The sequence below is a fragment of the Hylobates moloch genome, unplaced genomic scaffold (assembly GCF_009828535.3).
Source record: "Hylobates moloch isolate HMO894 unplaced genomic scaffold, HMol_V3 SCAFFOLD_2, whole genome shotgun sequence".
Classification (NCBI taxonomy): domain Eukaryota; kingdom Metazoa; phylum Chordata; class Mammalia; order Primates; family Hylobatidae; genus Hylobates; species Hylobates moloch.
Genome location: NW_026652277.1, coordinates 59,037,397 through 59,050,211, shown reverse-complemented (window position 1 = coordinate 59,050,211; position 12,815 = coordinate 59,037,397).

Genomic DNA, 12,815 nt, shown 5'->3' with positions numbered 1-12,815 from the left:
TAAGATGATCATGTGATTTTTTGTTTTTAATCCTGTTCATGTGGTATATCACATTTATTGACTTATGTATATTAAACCACCCCTGCATCCCTGGTATGAAACCCACTTGATCATGGTGGATTATTTTTTGATATGCTGTTGGATTTGGCTTGCTAGTAGTTTGTTGAGGATTTTTGTGTCTATGTTCATCAGGGATATTGGTCTTCAGTTTTCTTTTTTTGTTATGTCTTTTCCTGGTTTTGGTATCTGGGGGATACTGGCTTCATAGAAAGATTGAGGGAGGATTCTCTCTTTCTTTATCTTTTGGAATGGTGTCAATAAAATTGGTACCAGTTCTTCTTTGAATGTCTGATAAAACTCAGTTGTGAATCTGTCTGGTCTTGGACATTTTTTTTGTTGGCAATTTTTAAAATTACCATTTAAGTCTCACTGCTTGTCATTGGTCTGTTTGGAGATTCTATATCTTCCTGGTTTAATCTAGGAGGGTTGCATATTACCAGAAATTTATCCATCTCATTTAGGTTTTCTAGATGTTCATCAGGGATATTGGTCTAAAATTCTCTATTTTTTTGTTGTGTCTCTGCCAGGCTTTGATATCAGGACGATGCTGGCCTCATAAAATGGTTTAGGGAGGATTCCTTCTTTTTCTATTGATTGGAATAGTTTCAGAAGGAATGGTACTAGCTCCTCTTTGTACCTCTGGTAGAATTTGGCTGTGAATCCGTCTGGTCCTGGACATTTTTTGGTTGGTAGGCTATTAATTATTGCCTGAATTTCAGAGCCTGTTATTGGTCTATTCAGAGATTCAACTTCTTCCAAATGTCCAACAATGATAGACTGGATTAAGAAAATGTGGCACATATACACCATGGAATATTATGCAGCCATAAAAAATGATGAGTTCATGTCCTTCGTAGGACATGGATGAAACTGGAAATCATCATTCTCAGTAAACTATCTCAAGAACAAAAAACCAAACACTGCATGTTCTCACTCATAGGTGGGAATTGAACAATGAGAACACATGGACACAGGAAGGGGAACATCACACTCCGGGGACTGTTGTGGGGTGGTGGGATGGGGGAGGGATAGCATTAGGAGATACACCTAATGCTAAATGATGAGTTAATGGGTACAGCACACCAACATGGCACATGGATACATAAGCAACAAACCTGCACATTGTGCACATGTACCCTAAAACTTAAAGTACAATAATAATAATAAAAAAAAGACTGATGCATTCTTCAATATGTCATTTGCATTTTCCAATTCCAGAATTTCTGCTTGATTATATATTTTTTTTTTTTTTTTTTGACATGACTTGTCTCTGTCACCCAGGCTGGAGTGCAGCAGTGAGATCTCAGCTCATTGCAACCTCCACCTGCCAAGCTCAAGCCATCCTCCCACCTCAACCTCCTGAGTAGCTGGGACTATAGGTACATACCACCATGCTTAACTAGTTTTTTGTTGTTTTGTTTTTGTTTGTTTTTTTGGTAGAGATGGGGTTTTGCCATGTTGCCCTGGTTGGTCTTGAACTCCTGGGCTCAAGTGATCAGCCTGTCTCAGCCTCCCAAAGTACTAGGACTGCAGGCGTGAGCCACGGTGCTGGGCCTTGGTTGATTGTTTTTAATCCTTTATTTTTACTTTTTGAGACAAGGTCTCATTCTGTTGCCCAGGCTGGAGTGCAGTGTCATGATCTTGGCTCACTGCAACCTCTGCCTCCTGAGTTCAGCAATTCTCCCACCTCAGCCTCCTGAATAGCTGTGACTACAGGTGTGCACCACCTGTATTTTTTGGTAGAGATGTGTTTCACCATGTTGGTCAGGCTGGTTTTGAACTCTTGACCTCAAGTGATCTGCTTGCTTTGACCTCCCAAACTCCTGGGATTATAGGTATGAGCCACTGTGTCTGGCCTCTTATTTTTCACCCTGTCTTATGGTACTGAAGCTAGATTCTTTTTAATTATTTCAATCTCTTTGTGACATTTATCTGAATTTGGAATTCCTCCTCTTTGTTATCTTGAATTTCTTTGAGTTTCTTCAAAACAGCTATTTTAAATTCTTTGTTTGAATGATCACATATCTCTCTTTCTTCAAGATTGTTCCCTGGTGCTTTATTTAGTTTGTTTGGTGAGGTTGTGTTTTCCTGGATGGTGTTGATGCTTGCAGATGTTCATCTGTGTCTGACCATTGATGAGTTAGGCATTTATTATAATCTTTGCAGTCCAGGCTTCTTTGTACCCATCCTTTTTGGGAACACTTTCCAGGTATTTGGAAGGACTTGGGTATTGTAATCTAAGCCCTATATTCATTAGGGGGCACTATAAGTCCAGTGATGCTGTAGTTCTTATTGACTTTTAGAAGTACCACCTTTGCGGTTTTGGAATAGACCTAGAAGAATTCTCTGGATTACCAGGCAGAGACTCTTGTTCTCTTCCCTTACTTTCTCCCAAACAAACGGAGTCTCTCTCTCTGTGCTGAGACACTTGTAGCTTGAAGTGGGGTGACACAAACACCCCTTTGGCCACCACTGCTGGGACTGCACTGGGTTAGACCTTAAGGGAGCACAGTATTGGGTTTTGCCTTAGGCTCACTGTAACTACTACCTTGCTACCGCTTTTGTTCACTGAAGGCCCTGGGGCTGTGCAATCCACAGGTGGTGAAGCCAGACAAACTTATCTTTTTCCCTTTAGAGTGGTGAGCTCCCTAGGCCCCAGCTGGGTCCAGAAATACCGTCTAGAAACCAAGGAGTAGAGTAAAAAAACCTTTAAAATCTACCTGGTGTTCTATTGTACTGCTGCCGAGCTGGCTTTCAAACCATGTAACACAGTCCTTCTCACTATTCCCTTCCCTTTTCATGGGCAAGGGAGCCTCACCCTATGACCACCACCACCACAGGCTCATGGAGAGTGCTGTCAGGATTCCACCAATGTTCACTTAAAGCCCAGGAATGTGGTGAATGTTGTCAAGCCCGGGACTCACTCTTCCAGGCTCCCCTCTGGCCCAGGGCAGGCCCAGAAATGCTGTCCAAGAGCAAAGGCTTGTAATCAGGAACCTCAAGAGCCTGCCTGGTTTTCTACTCTATTGTGGCCAACCTGGTACCTAAGGTACAAGATAAGTCCTCTTTACTTTTCCCTCTGCTTTTCTCAAGCAGATGGGGCATCTCTCCACAGCCACCACAGCTGGGAGTGTGCTGTGCCTCACCTGAAACCAGCAAGTTTCTGTCTCACCCAAGGCTAATGGCATACTACTTGGGTACTATTGCTGGTTATTCAGGGCCCAAGGGCTCTTTAGTCAGCAGGTGATGAGTCCTGCCATGACTGGGTCCTTCTCTTCAAGGCAGCATGTTAACTTCGGTCCCAGGGTGTGTCTAGAAATGTTGTCCAGGAGCCAAGGCATGGAATGGGGCTTGGTAACTCTGACCAGTGCCCTATTCTATTGTAGATGAACTGGTATCCAAGATGTAAGGCAAAGTCCACTTTACCCTTCCCTTTCCTCAAGTGGAAGGAAGGGGTCTCTTTTGGAGCTGTGAGCTGTGCAGCCTGGGGTTGGGGGAAGGCAAACACTCTAAACACTCTCTTAGCTGTCCTGGCTGGTGTCTCGGTAGTTCTTGGGCCTCCCAGTACACTGGCTTGAGCCCAGCTCAGCACTAGGACTTACCTAGGAATTGCAATCTGTGTGGCCTAGACTGCCTTTCAAGTTTATGTGGGGCCCCAGAGCACTTCAGCCCCAAGTGGCAAGGCTTGCTGAAACTCAAGTTCCAACTGCTAAGATGGGCAATTTCCCTGTATCTAGCTGGTCCAAATGCTCTCTCCATGGGCAAGCGTTAGCTAAGTACAGCAAGGTTCTGCTTTCCACTGTGATAGCGCAGCATCGAGTTCAATGCAAAGTCTCACAATCATTACACTCTCCCTTCCCAGCATACAGATTCTGTGTGCCATGCAGCCACTGCTAGGAGGGTAGGAAAGGAGTGACAATGGCAATTCACGACTGTTTTTTTCTGCCCTTTTCAGTTTCTATTTCAGTAATATGAAGTTAACTAGAGGTACTGTGATTGCTCACCTGATTTTTGGTTGTTATAAGGTATATATATTTTTTTGTGTAGATGGTTGTTAAATTTGATGTTCCCATAAGGGGTAGGGGGAATAGGTCCTCTGCCCCCACCCAGAGAATAACCTACCTTATCTTTCTTGGCAGATAGTTCTCATTAAAAATACCTTGTCCTGAACATTTTGTGTTTATTTTAGTAACTGTCAGCTATATGACAATGAACAAACGTATAGAAAAGTGAACAATAGAGAATGATAAATCTATTTGGCCATTGTATAGTGTGTGGGAATTTAAACTTACTAAAAGGCTTTCTGCTCAAAAGAGCTATGCCCAGGGTTATTGGATCCAAAGTTTAACATTATGTACTCTGTTGATACAAACATTTTGACTGAACTTTCAGAGGCAAAATTTGGGGTGCCTTAGTGAGAGTGAAGGGGAGGTTTCATGCAAAGCATGTGCCTACTTTTCTAAGTGTTGCCCAGCTGCTAATGTCTGATCTAGTGTCTGACCTATTTTCTCCTTCCATGACTTGCAGATGATTTTTTCCTTTATAAGTTTGTTAAAAGCAAAAATAATAATCCCAGGATAGACAAAGTTATAGCATGGTAGCAAATTATCTCTAATTTGCTTAGCCTAACAAAATTTCTTTTTCACTCATGCCACCTGTCTAATGTAGATTGGTAGGAGGTCTGCTGTCATAGTCACTAAGGGACTCAGGGCAATGAAGACCTCATCTCAACACCTGCCCTGTGCTCCCTGTGTCAGAGGGAGAGGATGATACTAAATCACGCATTATCTCTCTCTCTTTTTTTTTTTTTTGAGACGGAGTCTCGCTCTGTCGCCCAGGCTGGAGTGCAGTGGCGCAATCTCGGCTCACTGCAAGCTCCGCCTCCCGGGTTCACGCCATTCTCCTGCCTCAGCCTCTCCGAGTAGCTGGGACTACAGGCGCCCGCCACCACGCCCGGCTAATTTTTTGTATTTTTTAGTAGAGACGGGGTTTCACCGTGGTCTCGATCTCCTGACCTCGTGATCCACCCGCCTCGGCCTCCCAAAGTGCTGGGATTACAGGCGTGAGCCACCGCGCCCGGCCAATCACGCATTATCTCTTAAGCTTCTATTCAGCAGTAAGCATATCATTTCTACTCCTATACCATTAGTGACAGCAAGTCATATTGTCATACTTCACTTCAAAGGAGATGTGAACATGCAGCCCTACCATTTGCCTTGAAAAAGAGGAGCTGGAAATATTTGATATAATTAACTTTAATGGCCACTACCTCAATCATCCACCAAGAAGAAAAGATTTCTTATTTTTAAACATAAAGAAATGTTACCACAAGATTTCTGTACTCATTAGTTGTTAGATAATGTCTCTACTGATTTTTTGGTTAGTACTTCAGGTTTCTTACAATATCTGTCATCTTTCGTGACAGCATCATTATTCTATATCTGGCTCTAGTCTCCAGAGAGCATCAGGAAATACTATTGTGATAAGGTTACATATACAGATACAGTTCCTGAATCCAGAAACTCTAGCCACATTCTTTAGCGTAATTTAGTTTTCCAGTTTCTGTGTAACTGGGGGACATCTATTCAAATATTTTAAGCATATGCTAAGCCTTTAGTCATGAGATATAATTTCTTTTTCAATTGTTTTGTCACTTGACTGGATTTCAATGGCTGCCGCAGTTTTATCCTTATTGGTGTCCCAAGAGGAGGGGAAGATAAGCTGCAGGAATCAAGATTTGTATATTATCTAAGAAACTGGAGTGGGAGGCAAATATAAAAACATGAACCATTTCTCTGTTCTTTATCTATCACTTTGCCATTAGCTCTTTCACGTTGAGAACCAGGGTCATTTTTCTAGTGACAGGCCTACTTTGTAGACATGACATCTAAACTTTCATTAAGGACAATATTATAATAGGATAAACTAGGCTATGCTGTGCTAACAAGTAAACTCCAAAGTTCTAGTGATTTAATTCAATAAGGATTTATTTCTTTCTCATATCACAGTCTAGGTTGAGTGGTTCCCTTAGTCCACTCTTAAGGAGTCTGGCTAACACTCCTGGCTAAAATTGACATGTGATTTTTCTTTTTTTTTTTTTTATGACAAACAATAGGCAGTCACAAAGCTGCCCTCCCCACACCAGTCTTGGTGTGGCAAATGCAATCTTTGAAGGACGTTGCAGTTGAGGACTCAGGCTCCCTGGCTGACTTTGCTCCTATACATATCACCATTCCTAGATGAGATGCCTCCATTTGGAGGCTTCTTTATAGGACGCCTTCAGCTGAGGCCTTCCTCAGGTGCCTCTGCTGAGACTTCCTTATTAAAGAGCTGAAGAATCAAACCTGAAGAAACATTTCTCCACCCTAACTCAATATTCAGGACTTTTCCACTCCCAGACCTTTCCCCTTTCCTTTCCCCTTGCTCCAGGGTCCATAAAATCCCAAGAGCCTTTTTTTGGAAGCTCCTTCAGGAGTGAGCCAGATAGCATGTCTATGCTAGTCCTGCTAATTCTTGACTGGTGCTGGTCCATGGGAAAAAAATTGATCAGGAGGAGTCAGTATTTTCTTCAGGTTAACCTCTTGCTTATCCTGTCCCTGTAAGTGATTAAAGGTTTCACTGTTACTTTCATTTTTGCTTCTTGCTTCATTTTTGCTTCTTGGCTACTCTGATACCTGGCAGCTTAGCTCTGTCTAGGTCAGCTCAGCTCCTTATAATTCTATAAGGAGTAACTCAGGAATCCAAGACGTTTCCATCTTGAAGCTACACGATCTGGAGAATTTGTGTCTAGTGTCACTGGGAAACAGAAGGAGAGGGAGTAGGGAACTGTGCAAATAAATTAATGCCCAAGCCTAGATGTGGTGCATAGCACATTCATTCATATTTCACTGGTCAGAACTCAGTTACATGTTTCCAACCCAGTGGCAAGGTAGGTTGGAAAAGTAGTCTTCTTGTGTATATAGGAAGAGAAAAGAGATTTTTTGTGAACATTCAGCCAATTTCTGTCTGTGATGTCAACTTTTGTTGGGTATATGTGTGTGTTGTGGGGAGTAAGTCTTGCACAAGTTTTGCAGACTTGTAGGAGATATAATTACAGATGAAAGGCAGGTCTGATGCCCAGGCATTATACTGAGCATGAGGAATCTCTAATAGAGAGGTGAAATAAAGACTGAAGATTTAGTGACATTGAATGACACATCTTAGGGGACAATGGCATTACCTTTCCTAGTCTAGAAAAAACTTCTGGATGTTCTTGAGAACTCTTCTCCACCCACCAATACTTCTAAATTTAATTCCTCTGCACCAGCTGCACAATCCTGCATTTACAATTCAGCTTAGACTATTGAACTTTCTACCTACCATCCCCTCTATAAAAATGAAAGGTTTAAATCAGTGATTTTCTTCCCCTACTAGCCTGGAAGGTGCAGTTGGTCATTTCATGGGCACTCAAGGAATGTCTGACCTACCTCACAGTGATCTGTTCATAGTAAACATTTAATGCATGTAAATATAGTTCTAACTCATCTTCATCATCATGAAAATTCTAGAAGTTTCAGGTCAACAAAACAATGACTCACAGGTTTTTAAGAAACAGTGTCAGCATATGTTCTTGAATTCCAAATTATACAACTTTGTGTTTGTCAAATTACAGGTACAGTCATGAAACATCTAGAAGTCATCCATTCTTGTATGGACTTACTCTCCTGACATGTCTACTTGCTATGAAACAGCTGTTTAGTCATGTTGCCAAGAAGAAAAGAAGACAGAATGCCTCTAGATAAAGAAATACTATTCCTATGTCAACTTTCTATGCAAAGTGTGGACTGTGGACCAGCAGCATGTGCGTCACCTGGCAGCTTGTTGGAAATGCAGAATCTGAAGCTCTCATCTAGACCTACTGAACAGACTTCACTTTAACACTATATCCGGGCAAGTCATATAGTCATTAAAATTTGAGAAGTATGATCTAGCATAGATATTACTTCATAATAAATGTTTAATGTTTCAGTTACTATTGCTGAATAGCAAAACACCCCAAAATTTAGTGACTTAAAATGACAACTACCATTTTATTGTGAGGAATTCAGGAAAGGCTCATTTGGGTGTTTGGCGTATGATCTTTCATATGGGTGCAGTCAGACAATGTCTGGATCTGGGACTCTGGGGGACTGAAGCACCTGGTCACTGGACTGACATCTTTTTTTCTTCTTATATAATCTCAGGGCCTCTCTATGTAATCTCGCTGCTAGGCTAGTTTGGGCTTCCCAAAGCCTAGTAGCCTGAGGTCAGTTGGACTGCTTACACATGGTCGATGGCTTCAAAAAGGAGTACTCTAGCGGATAGAGCACAAGTTGCTTGGCTTTTCTGATCTAGCCTCAGAAATCACTTCTGCCATGCTCTATTGGTTGAAACACTGTAAAACATCATCGGTTTGAAGCAGACAGTATATACACCTTACCTCTTCATGGGAGGATTGTCAAAGTCTATCTTTAAGAAGAGCATGGTATAGGAGATATTGTTGTAGCCACCTTTGCAAAATACAATTGACACACTTAATATTTATAACTATTGCCTTTACTCCTTTATTGTGTAGATGTAAATCAGTCATGAATTCCAGGTTAAAGGTACTTTTTGGCATGCTCAGTAGCCGTCTTTACGTTACAGGAGGAGGTAGAGTACCAGGTGGGTTTTCCAAAAGGCATGCTGAAAATTATTAGTAGTTTGATAAAGATTCTGATGAAGTCCTCAAGGCTAAATGCAGTGCTGAATTTTTCCTTGTCATCTTCTTTGATCTTCTTGGTGAGAAATTATCTCATCTTCCTCCAAAGCCCATTAGAATGTTGCCTATTTTAAAAGTTGAGTTCTTCATATCATAAATTAAATATTGTGTCTAAAGAGTTTCTTGCATATGCTACATACTCAATGATTGCAGGTATTTTCATTAAAGCTATTTATATATATTTCTTACCTCCTTCTCCTTTCTTTTCCTGGTGAACTGCAATTCCTTTAGAAGCCAATTCTGAATTCCTAGGCAGAACAGTCATATTTTTCTTTCAGTTTCAAACCAATTTAAACCCCCAAACCAGTATTCGTGCACAGACTTATATTCCATTACCTAGCATTTCTAAAGATTTTTTTTTATGGAGGTGAGCTTTTTAGATAACTTACACTAATTTAAGTTACAAGGTTTTCTTAATTTTAATTTTTTTCAGTGGAAATTTTTTGCTAAATGTGTAATATGCACCTATAATGCTAAGCATAAGCAGATGCTCATAAGCTAGGGGTTCTTTTTTCTTCCTCATTTTGTGATGTTTATAGCCTTGCTGCTGCCAGGGTGTCTGCACCTAGTGGCGTTTGCTCCTTTCTCAGAGAAAATTACATAATAGATTGCATAAACATTCTATCTATGATCAGAGAATGTGATCTATGAGGGAAAGCCTCAGAGAATCTCTTATGAAGAAGTGAATATACTTGCTTGTTTTTGATTTTGAATGAGTATGATACAACAAAATAGTAACAAATTATAAAATATAATTAAATTTTATTTAATAATATTCATTAAATAAAACTATTATTATCATGACAGTTTTATGGCTTGAATATCACCTTTGCATGCATTTTCTAACTTGTTTCTGAAAACCTCACTGTAAGGTACAGTTACTCATAGTAAAAACAATATGTGATCAATATAATGTTTTTAATAAAAATATGGAGTTGTTCTAAACTTTCGTTTATTTATTTATGTCTTTTTGAGACAGAGTCTGGCTCTATCGTCCAGGCTGGAGTGCAGTGACATGATCTTGGCTCACTGCAACCTCTGCCTCCCTGGTTCAAGTGATTCTCCTCCCTCAGCCTCCTGAGTAGTTGGGATTACAGGCATGCACCACAATGCCCAGGTATTTTTTTTTTTTTGTATTTTTAGCACAGGGTTTCACCAAGTTGGCCAGGCTGGTATCGAACTCCTGACCTCAAGTGATCCACCTGCCTCGACCTCCCAAAGTGCTGGGATTACAGGCTTGAGCCACCGTACCAGGCCCTGAAATTTTAAAATATGCCTTATATCCCTACCACACAGATATACCAATTTTGGTATATTTTCTTGCCTTAATTTTTTTCTAGTCACAGATTTTATTTTATACATGATATGATCACACTGAATATATAATTTTGATTAGAGATTTAAGCATACCTATTTTGTACTAGAAGTATATATCTTCTCAAGAATAATGTACCATTATTTATTTAACTGTCACCCTTCTGTCGAACCATTTTATTTGTTTCCAAAATTTTGCGACCCTAACAAAACATGCCTGTATTTCTTTTTCCATAATTATGTTTTTATTTATTTAGAAACATTTCTTGGTAAGAGAGTTGGCAGTAATCCTAAGTTAAAGATATGAATATTTGAGGGGATGAGGGAGTTCACTAATATATATTACAAAACTGGAACATGTATTTAAGATTAGAAGTATGAGTATATGTTCCAAATAACAGGGTTAGTAACTTGGATGAAAGCAAAATACAACTCTAAGACATTATTGAAATTTGTTCTGGTGGCTTTCTGAACTTTTGATTGCTTACTTTCTTGTGCTCACTTATTGTTCTAAATGTTTGAGATTCTGGAACAAGTGTTCTCTGGGAAAGAAAGATGCTGTTTTATAAAACACACCATGCTATATTTTTGCATTTTGGCCTCTTTTAAGCAACTCAATAGAAGACTTTAATTTCGAGGAGAACAATTTTTATCTTTGTTTCCTTCTTTATTAATGATGAGATTAACTTTTTCTGTTACTGTAAGACTTCTTTAATAAACTGTTTTTTCTAATCACAGCTAGAATGCAACAAAAATACATTACAGAATTATCTTTGAGATATCATAATTTATGTGAAATTATTTTGAAAAGTGCTTGTTCATTTCCTTTGCCCACTTTTTGATGGGGTTGTTTGTTTTTTCTTATATATTTGTTTAAGTTTCTTATAGATGCTGTAATTAAATTTATGAAGTAGAAAAAGCAGTGTAAGTTATATCTAGATTTGCAGACTTTGTTGCTGTTGTGTCACCCCTTTTGTTTAAACCTGTTTGAAAAATCGTTTATCTCTCATTTTACAGTGTCTGTTAATAGAAACTTGGCTCCTTTCTCTCCACTTATGTTACTTGCCTGTTCTAATACGGCACATAGTGCTGTAGATGTAGATGAAAAGGTATAATCCTCAACTGCCCTCATCATCTCCTACTTCAGCTTCTTCCATCCATTCAAATCCTTTAGTCTCTTTCTCAGAGCACAGAAGATTTTGGATGTTCAGATTCAGGCACTTACTGAATTTTTCTGCATTGTAAAGGCTGGAGGAGAAAAGGTATTTTTTTTTCTCTTGGAAGCTAGGGACAGTTTTTGCTCCAACATCACGTGAAACTGAAAAAGTGGGGCTAGGTGTGGAAAAGATTGTTGCCCAGTGTGCTTCTTCCCTGGCCCAGACTGTGTTTCTATACAAGTGGACCTCTGAGGACATACATTTACCTAACATCACTTTCTCCAACTTAGGACAACACTGGGCTTCCTGGAAGCTCAGTTCTCCTTACAGAGCAGGCCCAGACTCCCGATTTCCAGAGAAATTTCAGGGATGTTGCTCAATTGTCAACAGAAACAAGGGAAACCCAAGCATCTTATACTTTTTGTCTTTACGATAATAGATTTAGCTAGGAAAGTCAGGATGGATAAATTTTGAAGGCTGGTTAACCTTATATTTCATTGCTTATCTAAGCAACTTAACTTCTTTTGTTTTTAAATTTAACTTTTATTCTAAGTTCAGGGATACATGTGCATCTAGTTACTTAATTGCTGCACACACTCTGCCTTATCAGCCTTAACCTGATGCCATAATGTAGCTTCAACGTATCACTCTTAGATTTAGAGCTTCATCCCATTCTTCTTTCCTGAACCCTTAGTTTATATCCATGACTGCTTAGAGATGTGTAGATGCCACACAGAAGTCTTAAATATCCTTAAACTCTATATTCCAACAGCAAACTATTTGGATTTGCTTTTTAGCCACGCTCCTCAAACCTGTTCTTTTTTCCTGAATATCAATTTTAATAAATTGTGCTATCATCAACCCAGTCTCCTATATTATTCTAGATTGTTTTTCTTCACTCTACTTTGTTTCTAAACTAATTGTTGTTTATTAAAATGATCAGTTCTACCTTTCAGAAGTGCTTAAGTCTATCCGGACATCGATTTGGTTCAAATCTCACCATTTTAAATGTAATTTTTCTCAGTAGCCTCTAAATACCTTGTATGCCATTTCCCAAATGTCATGTTTTTATACCTCTAAGACTCTCTATATAAAAATGAATAGTTCTAAATGCTCTTCTTCTTCTTCAGCTGTTTCAAGCTAACTTCTATTTGTCCTTTAAGATTCAAATTGTTCAAGATCTTCATGGTGACCTCCATCCAGTCTGAATTGCCAATCCCTCTTTTTTCTTCTAAACCATTATATGTGTACTTTTCTTACAACTTCTATTTATAATGTATTATAATTGGTATTGTTTAACTGTTTCACTCTTGGTATTGTTTAAGTGTTTCACTGGCCAAGTGTGAGTTTCTAAATGTAGAGACTAGCTTATTCACAGCCATACACAATTATTTGTGTGTATATGTGTATAAGTACATACGGAAGTGTAGTAGTAATATACAATGTATATAGTAAATTAACAAACAGTGATGTGGTTCAGAGATGAAATACTTCCCAAACTGTGA